We start from the raw sequence: 13,373 nt of genomic DNA, 5'->3' as shown, positions 1-13,373 counted from the left end.
TGTTAGAACGATCGACAAATCCTACTTCCACGTCTCCCTTGCGACCCCTTACGATTCATTGCGTACATGGATGTAGTGGATGTGGGCTATGTAGCCAAAATTACAGAGTAAATGACGAGTTTTCAGTACCACAAAAGTAAGATCTTGTATTTGGAATATAAATCCTGATAGAAAACTCTTGTCCTTGAGTTTGTTGAAGCATCAGGATCACTCCGCGATACTCCAAAAGAAAAAAACATAAATATACATACCAAAACTCGTAGATATATTTCGAGATGACTTACCTGTAACAAAAAAAATGGTATTAATAAAAAATAGATAATTAAAATATAGTCTTTTCTTTGCTAAACAATAATTACCGTATTCGAATTTCTGTTAAAACCTAATTATCTCGTAATGAATATTTAAAGTAATACTAACTTAACTATAATGTGTTACAAAACTAGTCTTCACTGTTTACAAAAATAATAAATTAAAGCATTGTGGCCATAAGAATGCTTCCTAGCTCGAATAAACCTGTAACGATGAACCAAACTTACCATCAAACACAATTGCAGCTTGCAAATCAACCGCCAATACAACCAAAAATATACTGCGAGTATAACCAATTAAACCAAATTCTGCATAACATTCAAGTTCCATGAGTAAGTTCAAATAAAGTAATAGAACAACCACATAAAGGAAATTAAAGTTGACGGAAGCTGGCTCTTTTCGTGTACTTTAACTTTGGCTGAGTTTTTATTATACAGATTTTTTTTATTAGGTTAACTAGGTGGTTAGACACTCCCATATATCTCATTATATTCCAAAGGAAATCCCATTTTACTGAATCGAAAGCCTTTGCGTAATCCACAAAACAGAGCAGTATTGGTATACTGTGTTCTTTGACTTTTCTATTATCTGTCTAGCGTTCACTATCTGCTCAAGCATTCCTTTCCCTGGTTATAACCATGGAAAAGAATGCGAATACCCTGTAACGAATATACATTGTTCTTCAGCTATCGCTGGAAGTAAAAAGTTTTTTAGCCGCTCATTGATTATATAAAGCAGGATTTTGCTTACACGAGGAATAAGGGCAATATTTGTATACTGTTAGTGATCTTTCTTATGGATAGGGATAAAGGTTGATTTGCTCCACTTATTAGACTATTCCAGATATATCTAGTATTACATGCCAATCTCGCTCATTGCTTTCAACGTCTCGGCTGGTACTCCATCTATCCTTTTGATTTTTTTTTTTTATTTGGCTGATAGCCTAAATAGCATAATAAAATTAATACTATGAACATGGAACATATAAGTCGCTTAAAAGGTAAAACTAAGTGATACAAAATAAGGAAAGAAAACATCAGGAGATTAATGTAAAGGTAAAATGTAAAAGATTAAGAAAAATAAAACAATTGAGCTGACACAAGTACAGAAAAAAAGCAAAACAAAATAGATGAGAAGACAAAATCTTGGACTGGAAAACAACAGTAGGACTAAAAAGTTTGAAAGGAAAAAGAAAATAGGCAATAAAAAATAAAGGGAAAGTTTTAGAGGGGGAAAAATCACGAATAAAAAAGGAAAAGAGTCCCAACTCGATGGTTAAAAAAGTAAAATGAATAGAAAAGGAAAATTTTATTTATAATTTTATCCGTGGCCAAAAAAAAAATATCTTTAGATGAAAACGTATCTAAAGAACTTGCTAATATTCCCCGTAATTCCCTTAATCCTGGAAGCACAAAGTGGCCCACATCGCGAACCGGCTGTAAATGACGGCTAGGTCTCGCCTCTTTGACGCAAGCCGAAAAACAAAAATACCACGAAAATTTACAGACTGCGCCAGAATGGAGCGAAGGGAGGAGGCAAAGTGAGCAGCTAATAAAGGGCTCTCGCCTCTATATGTTCCGTGATCTGACCTTTTTTTTAAAGCCGTCCGTACCGTTCTGAAAAGGACAGTGGCTGACAAAGGCGATTTGTGTACAAAAAAAAATGTGGAAATAGTGGGATTTAAAAATTGTTTACGAAGAAATAATGAAAGGGATGTCTATGTACTACAGTATTTTGATGCTTTGGCGTATTTAGGATGTTTGTTAGAATCACCTTTGTCATTAAGATGTAAGACATTAATTATTATGGAAAAGATATTGTTTGCATATGATATGTCTACACAACTTCTTTATTTTTTTGTTTGATGTAAGGAGGTTTTATTTATTTCATTTTCGGTATATAAATATGACATTCTAAATTGTGATTTCTTTATCACCTTTACAGCTTTACTAGCTTCTTTACATTCTTTAGTGTTTCATTTTTGTGCCAACCAGGTTTTTTTTACTATTTTAATATCACAATTAAACACTTAAAACTATGTTTTCAAATCTTCCACAAAATTAATTAAAATATCTTATCACTACAGCCGTTTCGGTAGAGTGCCTTTAAGAAAGTCACTCTGCCGAAACAGTTGTAGTGATAAGATATTTTAATGAATTTTGTTTGTTATTGAAGTTTTGAAAACATTCGTTGTCTGCGAACAAAGTATTTTAATTTCTTTGTTTTCCATTCTGTATCCTCTTTCTTTGTTAACGTTAATTTTACTAAATAATGTTGTTAATTGATCTGTCATTGCTGCTCCACAATATTTCAGTAATTCGTTTGGTATCCCGTCTTTACCTGCTGCTTTTCTGTTCTTCAGGTTTTCAAGAATTTCCGAACTTCCTGTACAATTATATTAAGTTCTTCATTTGTGGTAATTTATGGTGTTCCGTTTGTTCTTCCTCAGCATAGAGATTTTTTAGGTAGTCAATTCACGTATCCTTTTTTCTGTGTTTGGGTTCTATCAGTTCCTTTACCTCCGTTCTTTGACCTCTTATGAAGCGCCAAAAAATAGTAGGAAAAAATAGTGGCGAATAAAATAAAAGGTAAAAGGAGTCAAGAAAAAAGAAAAATTTCTTGGATAAAAGGCTTACAACAACTATTTAGCTGCAAATAACATCAAGATTGCGATGTTGGTCTCCAATGTGCGATGAGAATTTTTAGGTTGTTTGTATATACATACAGCTCTATTTATTTTTCATTACTAACTAACTTGTTGCCTTCTGTCTATTTAGTTTCTGGATCTCTTTTCTAAAAGAGATCGAGTTACAACCAGAATCCGGAGTAGAACCAGAATACTTGGCAAAATATCAGGAAATGCATCAACCAAGCAGCAGAAGAAGCAATTGGAAAGCGGAAAATTAACACGAGGGCGATAAACCACACCAAACCGAGGTTTTGTCAAGAGGTAAAAGAACTCTCTGAATTAAACAGCAAATGCTACCTCAGATATAAAAGCACACAATCGGAAGAAGCTCTCTCAGAATATGTCCAATTAAGAAACGAAGTAAACGCAAGAATAAAATCAATCAAAACAGAACATTGGGCTAAATTCATCAGCGACATGGACTATGACCTACATGGTGCCCAAAAGAAAGAATGGAAAATGCTTCGGAACAGGAAAAAACCAGTTAACGAGTTTGTTCAGACCAAGGGAGTATCTATAGAGACATGGCAACAGCATTTTAAGGAGCTATATGATGCTGAAGAAACGCTGAATATAAACGAATACGAAGCAGATATAAGTGCTATAATCAATGCCAAAGAGGTAGAAGCAAAGATCAAGAAGTTAAAAAACAGAAAATCACCTGAAACAGATGGTATACCCAATGAACTCATAAAATATGGAGGCCCTGAACTTGCAAATAAACTGTCAGAACTATTTAACAAAATCTTAAACGACAAAGAAACACCAGAGGAATGGCATAAGAGCATAAAAATCCCCATATTTAAAAGAGGACAAAAAACTTGCCCATAAAACTACAGAGGAATAACCCTATTAAATACAACGATGAAACTTTTTACGAGTATTCTTAAGAACAAATTGGAAAGGCAAATCACTAATGCTGAAGAACAACAAGGTTTTGCAAGAGGGCGGTCTATAACAGATGCAGTATTCATAATAAAACAAATAAAAGAAAAAGCTATAGAGTTCGGCATGCCAGCGTATATTTGCTTCATTGATCTGACGAAAGCGTTTGACAGAGTTCGCCTGGGAGACATTCTAAATATATTAATAGAAAATAAAACACCGACCAACATAACAAAGATAGTCCATAACCTAAATAACTACGATGTAACCAAAGTTAGAGTAGGAGACCAATTCACTGAAAATATTCCAACACCGGGAGGAATTAGAGAAGGCGGCAGTTTAAGCCCCTTCTTGTTTAACCTACTCATGGGCAAAATTATAAACAAAGTAACATCTCTCAATCTCGGATACAGAATTGACAACAAAAGAATTGGTATGGTGTGTTACGCAGATGATGCAGCAATTATTGCCGAATCAGAAGATGATCTTCAGAGACAGCTCTTTCAGTTCTTTCAAATAAGCCGCCAACTAAATATGACCATTTCTACCAACAAAACTAAATGTATGACAAGAGCAAAAGATCCGCTCAGATGTAAGTTAGTGGTTGAGAACAACTCTGGGCATAGATATATCAAGCACACACGACCCAGTAAAGGACCTAAGGAGTCAGATCAACAAAGTGTCCGCAGTATCGGGATGTCTGCGGGATATAGTCTGGTCAAATCCGATCATGACATATGGCATAGAAGTGAGCGAAGGTACCAACAAAAGAAACAGATTCTAAGGGTTGCCGAAATGAAAACCCTAAGAACATTAGTGGGCAAAACGAGAAGAGACAGGGTGAGAAATACAAACGTCAGAGAGCAGTGCAAAATTCAAGATATTGTAAGATGGGGAAGGCAGCGTAAGAGGATGTGGTACAATCATGTAAGACGAATGGATGAGAATAGACTCCCAAAAATTGCCCTAGAAAACAACCCGCCCGGTTCAAGACCTCCCCGTAACTAAAAGATGGAGGGATAGTTGGCAATCTACCTCCCAGGAAATTAACCAGAAGCAGCTTCAGAATTAAATAGATAGAAAGATCTATAAGAAGTAAAAGAAGAAGAAGTTTTTGGTACAGATAAGAAGGCACATGAGCTACTAATTCTAAATCGTCTTTAAGGTAGTTGGTGAAATGTAAATGAATTTAAAAAATAAAACATTAACCAATTATCGCAAAAATTATTACAAATCCAAATATAAAACCTAAACTACTAAAACAAAAAGAATCTCCATTTTTTTTTCTGAAGCAAACTAACTGTATACAGTATACATCAGATAACGACGCTTATAGTGTTCATTTTAATTTGCGTTGCACAGAACATTTAATTTCGACACGGAGTTACCGCTGTTTCGGTTATTTACTAGCTTTTCGCTCTGTGGAAAAACGTTTCCAAATGGCAACGGCAATAAAAAGCGTAATGGAAAGAGGAAAACGCCAAATAACGACATTAAAAATATATTTTAATGGAGACACATTATTGTACATGACTAATATTGTACGTGCTAGACTAAACTTTCCTAACAAAGAAGTATAATGTGTGGGGTCATTATGGAGATTCATTCATTCGAGTTGGTGCATCTGGAATAATGTTCGCTTGTTTGGTAATTACGGTATTGTAGTGAAAAACAAGGACAGCTAGATATTTCGTGTAACTGATTTTACATCAGACGTGCCAGCAATTCTTAATATCGGGTTATAAACGTCCACAACTGATAATAATTGGGGTTACAAGATCGCTTTAGCCTTATCCAAGCATTGTTACATGAATGACAAGCATTTCAACTACGAAGGAATGTTTAGCAATAATTGTTTTTAAATGTTCTTCTTCTTGTAGTTCCTTCTCATATCGGAGGTTGGCTATCCGTACCTTATTGGCGGCTGCTCTGAAAAAATCTACTAAGCTGCAACTATACCACTCTCGCAGGTTGCTTAGCCAGGAAATTCTTCGTCTTCCTTCTTCTTAAATGCTCTATATAAATGCAATATCATTTTTATAAGTCAGCCAATCAAGAATTTGTACTTTTCGACAAGACGTTACAGGCTAAGTTTAATACGACGGCCTTGATACGGTACCTCTGACAGTTAATCTGCTCTGAAGACTAAATATTTTTAAGATTTTTTTGCGGTAGGTATACTAAAAATGAGCCACACCTTAAAAATATTCCTCAAAATAATTCACAATAGAATTTACAGAAAATTGGAAGAAGATATCGGAGAAACTCAGTTTGGATTCCGGGAGGGATATGGAACTCGCGAATCATTATTTGCCTTTAACATCTTGACACAGAGGTGATTGGATGTAAATCAAGATGTATTTGCTTGTTTCATTGATTACAACAAGGCGTTTGATAACGTCAAGCATGACCAACTTTTAGAGATCTTGGAAGCTAAACAGTTAGACACTCGCGATATAAGAATAATATCTACTCTGTATTATAATCAGAAAGCAGTCGCACGCATCAAAAATAAAATTCCAATTAAAAAAGGAGTTAGACAAGGATGTGTGCTGTCACCAACGCTATTTAATCTCTATTCGGAAGAAATTATGAAGAAAGCATTGGAGGAAGAAGAGATTGGGATAAAAGTTAACGGCCAACCAATTAATAATATTAGATACGCAGACGATACGGTTTTAATGGCGGAGACAGTAGAAGACCTGCAAGCCATTTTAAACAAGGTAGTCACAACTAGTGAAGAGAAAGGGTTAACAATGAACGTCAAGAAGACGAAATTCATGATTATTTCAAAAAAAACAAAGATTGAATGCAAACCTGTACATTCACAATAACGAAATCGAGCGGGTGCACAAATATAAATATTTAGGAACAAGCGTTAATAACAACAATGACATCACAGAAGAAATAAAAACTAGAATTGGAAAGGCTCGAGCTGCTTTTGTTAATATGAAGGACATTCTGGGAAGTCATGACATTAACTTAAACCTGAAAATGAGATTGGTTAGATGCTACATCTTCTCGATACTGCTATACGGAGTAGAGTCTTGGACTTTAAGCAAGAGCAATATTGATAGACTAGAGGCCTTCGAAATGTGAATATACAGAAGAATTTTAAAAATACCTTGGACAGACAAAGTAAAAATAGTGAACTTCTTCGAAGAATGAACAAAGAACGGGAGCTGTTGATCACCATCAAAAGAAGAAAGTTGGAATATTTTGGTCATGTGATGAGAGTGAAAAAGTACCGATTGATCCAGTTAATTATCCAAGGAAAGATTCAGGGCAAACGAAGCGTGGGGAGAAGACGTATATCTTGGCTGCGCAATTTAAGAGACTGGTTCCAGTGCACATCTAACCAATTATTTAGAGCAACAGCTTCAAAGATACGAATAGCAATGATGACTGCCAAACTCCGTAGCGGAGAGGACACTTGAAGAAGAAGAAGAAGATACTAAAAATGTTGTTAACTCACGTCATAAATACCTGGAAAATATCTTTTTAGGCGCTGATCAGGTCACAAACGTAGCACCGGAACTATGCCGTATCTTTGAGAGTAAAACATAGATGTAGGGCACAAACAAAAATTACTGTTCGGAAGAGAGAAATATTAGAGTTAATACGTTCGGAATTCGAAAAATCAGACAAAAATTACTATTGAAACAAATCAAAGTTAATACGTTCGGAATAGCCGCTAGTTTTTTGGACTGGGACACCAAAAAACGACTTTCAAGGAATTTATTATTTATCACTTTCTAAAACTCCATTAAAGCCCTCCATTAAAGGTGTGGGAAAGTGGGCTCGTAGTACTATAGAATAGGGAATAGAACATGACATAGGGATTGTAGATTATGTCATTAGTGATAGTTATTGATTAAACATGACGCGCATTCACACATACATAATCTTGCATACATACCCAAACACAGAATATATATATATACATAAACACCTGCACTATGCACCCGACATCATTCACCAGGCTAATGAACAGAACTGACTTATCGTACGGTAAAGGTTGTACTGCGACTATTGGGCTACTCAATCCCGAAGTGTAACAGACTACAGGGGATTTTTATTAACCCAATTGGTGTAAATAAAATGGATACAAGACGAAAAAAGTTGGCCCAAAAGGGTACTCAAAAATGAGTGAATTTTTTGAGTATAAAAATAAAAATGTCGAGGAAATCAGTTGACCCTGGTAGCGGACTCTGTTTAGTCCCAAATAAACAAGAAATTAAAGTTTTTGTTGTTCATCAGTTGTCCGATCCGTCAAACACAACATTTCAAATGAACAGTGCGCAGATAATGAAATTCCTTATACGCAGGCAGCCCATAATCCTACATAGGCCAAACCAATCTTAGAATCCAAAATAGGTTTTATGAACATTCCATATTAGTAGGACCAGGAATGTATGAAAATCATAGACGTCAAAAGAGAAAATAATTTCCATAATAAAGGAATTTAAAGAACAAGAAGGCGTATTGAAAGATAGTAAAGAAAAAAACAATTATTGTAGGGAAAGAAATTGTGCAAAAATCAATACCTATATTGGAGGAAGCAGAAGTACGGACAGTTTTTCGGGTCTTAAGATAAGAGAAAACAATGGATTTAATATCACCAATTACGATAGAAAAATTAGACGTTCACAAAGATAGGAACACCTAGACTAAGTTGGAGAGATATAGATTGATATGGATCATATAAAGAGGCGTCAACTTGTGGGAAGACAGAGAGGAATGGTTTGTATTTTCAGAACGATTTCCGAAGTGGACATTAAAACGCCAACAAACTTATTTTAAACTTCAATTACGGCTTATTCCCATTAAAATAGTAATTACTTAAAGAGATAAAAATAAGGGAACGAGAGAAAGCTCGTCTTAGAATAAAATTTTGACGAGCTTAGTTGCCAACATTAAGAAGCAGTAAAGTTTCGCCAAACTGAATCTATTAAATTAAAAAGAAAAAGTTGTGAGTGAAAGTGTTTGCTCTACGTGTCCTGGATAAGATAAAAGATAGCTAAATTGGGGACACACTGTATGTTATCTGCGTTCTATCTTGATTTTGGGCCGAAGAAGATAATAATATTGCGAGTTTCATTTCGATATTTGGAACAAATTTTGGAAGAAAAATTGTTTTTTATCAGAGGTCAGAAATTGATTGTTTTTCATCACGAAGTTGGTTTTTATGGTATGTAGAAAATAACTTTTCATATAAAAGTACTAAAGTCTTCGATTTGGTTACAATGTCAGTTTTCCGTGTAAAATTATATTTTTTTTAAACAACGAAACCATTAGTAATAGTTTATTGCGGACATTTTGGAAATCAATTATTATTATTATGATCTAAAGGATAGGGAATAACACTGTCATTAAGTAGGCCTATAGATCTGATCAGATAATTATTAGATATACCTAATTTTTTCGCATTTACAAAGCATTACTTCAATTGCATAATTTTTTGTTTCGGTATATGCCATATTTCTGTTTTTTTCTTATGTCAATAAATGATGCTTTTTTTATTTATGTTTTATTTCCAATAGGCTTCTATGAATCTACATACAAGTAAGATATGACTCACGAATAATCCTAAAAAATTAATTTAGAAAATTAAATTTTTTTAACTTTTTGTGATAAGCAAAATATATAAAAATTTCAGTAAAGTAAATTTTGGTTATCATCTATCAACTTAATTGAGAATGTCACCGAGCGAAATTTATCAGCGACAAACAATATAGATTAGCGACAACCACAATAATCAAAAGTAAAACGATTCCGGTGTTCACAAATTTCTGCATTTTCAAAACCGACTCGTTATTCTTCACCGCGATTAACTGAGACCGTTCACATAAACTAATTGCGAAAATTCTGCCATATAAATCCGGCTTTTCATTCCCGTTTCCCTACAAGTTCCACTCTTTCGTAAAACTCGCCGATATACCGGCCACCCCGACAAAAGGGAAAAAGTCCTTCAACGGCACACTATGGAGAAAATAAAAAATGGGACTAATATCAGCATTTTTGATAAAATACTGAGGCTAGAATCGCTTTTATATAAAAGGAACGTGGTATTGGGCGAACGGAAAATGGCGGCGGCGAGCTTTTATTTTTGCCTGGCCATTAATTAGAAAAGCACAAGCAGGATCATAGGTGGCGGCGACAAGCAGCAGCATTGCCGCCCGCGATATAGAACTAAGGATTTATAGGCTGATCGTTTAATCTCTGTACAGGACGGTGCTCCCTTAAACCGGCAAACGGGGTGAAAGGGTTCGATCCTACAAAAGTTTTTGTTAACTTTATCGAACGCAGATTCTGCGAGAAATACAATATTCAATTGAATAAGAGATGGGGGAGATAACAAAAGGGATACTATTTATTAAGTCATAAATATATATCTTTCAACATAGGCCTTCGTTTTTCCACTCCACTTTACCGTGGGTAATTTGAATCAACCAAGCGTGTTGTTTAAGTTTATTTTTCTGTCTAGGCTATGGTCTTTCCAAAATAACTATAAAAACTTCTGAAGCCAATATTAAATTTTTATTTTTCAAGTTGTCATTTCCCAATTCTTCAGCATGGTACCAGCAAGATGAAGTACCTCATCATCGTAACTTTGGGCCTGTTGCTCAGTATCTTTACGTCATGTTTGATGATAGATGAATTGCCAATCAGGATTAGTTTCGTTGACCAGCTCGTTTTCCTGACTTAGTTTCTTTAGATTTAGCCATTTGGAGTTACATTAAAAATCAGATATTATTCAAACCTGTTACGAAAATAGAGGATATGATACAGAGAGTCTTACTTACTATTAATTCTCTAAAACTCGACCATATTTTCAGAATTAAAAGACATAACTTAATAAAAAGGATTCATAAAATTAGAATTCATAATTTTAGAAGTAGATGGGGCTAATTTTAACCACTTATATATAAAACTCTATTTGTTTAGTATTATATTTAGCTATTTTAGTTTGTAGTTATTTAATTAAATAAATATAAAAACCTAATCAACATTTTTAACGATATTAATATCTAATAATTCTTTCATGCTATTGGTTACTTTTTAAAATTAATAACTCAATTAATAAAAAAATATTAAAATATCACCATAAATAATGGAAATCATGGCCTACACTTTACTAATGTTAAAATAATTAAGTGTTGTTATGTAGAGTCTGTTTTTCTAATATTGAAAGCCCTTTTATGTTCTGCTATACGTTTCATAAAAGTTCTACCTGTTTGACCGATGTAAGTTTTTGGGCAGTCGCCAGATTTAAGTTTGTATACACCACTGTGTAAGTGCTTTGTCTTTTGACCTTTGCCTAAGATGTTTGTTCTAAAAGTTGATTATATTCCTTTCTTTTTATGTGCTTGGCTATTTTTGTTGATATCTTGCCTGTATATGTAATCGAGCAGAAGGTACTGGGTTTTTTCTGGTGGTGAAAATACTAATTTCAGGCCTTTCTTATGTAGTTTTTGATTTAAAATTTTATTTATTGTGTGTTCGTTGTACCCATTGTTTACTGCTATTTGCTTAATGATATTCAGTTCTATTCTCAGATAATGATATTCATAGTACTCATTGCGTCGAGCATATATATATATATATATATATATATATATATATATATATATATATATATATATATATATATATATATTTGCACCCAATGTTAAATTGATGATTTGAAATTTAAGGAGTTAGCACATCTTCGTTTGAATATTTTGTTCGGATTCGCAGCTCTAAACTGATCTTTCAGCACGATCCTCTCAAAATCCCAATAATCACAACCACACCCTCAAAGCGAAAGTGCAAAATGTAAACCCCTAATCCAGGAATTTCTAAATAATCCATATCTCATACAAAATGTATAGCTTTAAATATCAATCGTCGAGCAGAAACAACCCTCGACGAAGGGTGATTTTCTATTTTCCAATGATAAGTTTAGAAGTATTGCGATTCCCAGGAGGAATCCGGCTCCCCTGTATATATCCAATATCGGTGGAAATAGTTTTTTCGTGTACGCACTTTTGATTCCTTTTTTGCGTTCGCCTTCGTCCAGACGGATGCAGTCAGACTGTGAGTCTTTGGGGATTGCAGCACTGAACAGACGGTGAACATGAAACGGATTGAAGGAGGGGACGGAACGAGTTGAAAAAATGTAATTTAACTTTAGATTAGATGACAGCTTAAACGTTTCTTCGGGAAATAAATATATCAGTTACACAATGCTGTCAGTTAGCTTCACAACAAGTTTTACAATATTTTTTAGCGTAGAAAATTCATGCTTTCAACCTCATTTAAACTTCCTCTTCTATATTTTTCTTTCAACTGTAATGTTGTAAGAATTTACAGTAAAATTTTTGAAGAGATTAAGATATACAGTTATTACATACCTACACAAGTTATTTACAAAAATAGTCGATAGATGTAATCTTTACATTTTAAAATTAGTTACAAATATACAGGGTCTTCCTTAACACTGTGCCACGTCAAGAATATATTTTAAAAATTAAACACTCTGTATTTTATTATAAATTTAAAATCCCTTTATTTTCTCGTTACATGAATAAAAGTTGTTGGTGTTGTACAGGGTTTTTAAAAAGTTTTAATTAAAATTTTAACAAGTTCAACGCCTTGTATAATTGAAAAGGGTTACAAAAGCAACGACGTGTTGTTGCCATACCTTTAAAATGAGTCAAAATTATATATTCGAGTCGTCAGAGACTGTCGTCAATTTTTGGACCCTAAAAAAGATGCAAAAAAGTTTACCACTCTTACCCTCCAGCTTCATTTCATCCTAGCAGGAATCATCAGAGCGACTGCTACAGAAGCTCTACATGTAAAAACAAATATTGTCCGTCAAAAGAAACAACAATAAAATGGCTTCAATATGGACGCTAATATACAGAGGCACTATTCTTCTTCTTCTCGTGCCACTCCTAGCGGAGATTGGAAATCATCATGGCCACTGCGACTTTGTTAGCAGCGCGCCTAAAAAGTTCAATCGAACTACACCCGAACCATTCACGTAGATTACGAAGCCACGATATTTTTCTTCTTCCCACACTTCTTTTGCTCTTAATTTTGCCCTGCATGATATTTCTTAAAAGTTCGTACGTTTCACCTCTCACAATGTGCCCCAAGTATTCCATCTTTCTAATTTTTATCTCATTTAGAACTTCGCATCTTTTGTCTAAAGTTTGGAGTACTTGCGTGTTAGTGACGCGGTCCATCCATGATATTCTGAGAATGCGCCTATAGCACCACATCTCGAAAGCTTCGATGTTTTTTGTGGTCAACTGTTTTAGTGTCCAAGTCCCTACTCCATACAACAGGGTAGAAAAGACATAACGCCGCAGCATTCATATTCGTAACTTTATATTGATATCACGATTGCAAAAGAGTTTGCGCATTCTATTAAAGACTGATCTAGCGATTTCTATTCTACATCTAATCTCTTTTGTTTGATCAGTATCGTCTGTGA

General features: G+C 34.3%; 1 protein-coding gene across 1 annotated transcript in view; it reads right to left on the bottom strand.

Annotated features, from left to right (window-relative positions):
- Nucleotides 1-13,373, bottom strand: part of Sema2a (Semaphorin 2a) — a 1,119,544-nt gene that overhangs the window by 322,967 nt on the left and 783,204 nt on the right. The window lies entirely within an intron of this gene.

The sequence above is a fragment of the Diabrotica undecimpunctata genome, chromosome 1 (genome assembly GCF_040954645.1).
Source record: "Diabrotica undecimpunctata isolate CICGRU chromosome 1, icDiaUnde3, whole genome shotgun sequence".
Taxonomy (NCBI): Eukaryota; Metazoa; Arthropoda; class Insecta; order Coleoptera; family Chrysomelidae; genus Diabrotica; species Diabrotica undecimpunctata.
This window is presented reverse-complemented; position numbering and strand designations above follow the sequence as displayed.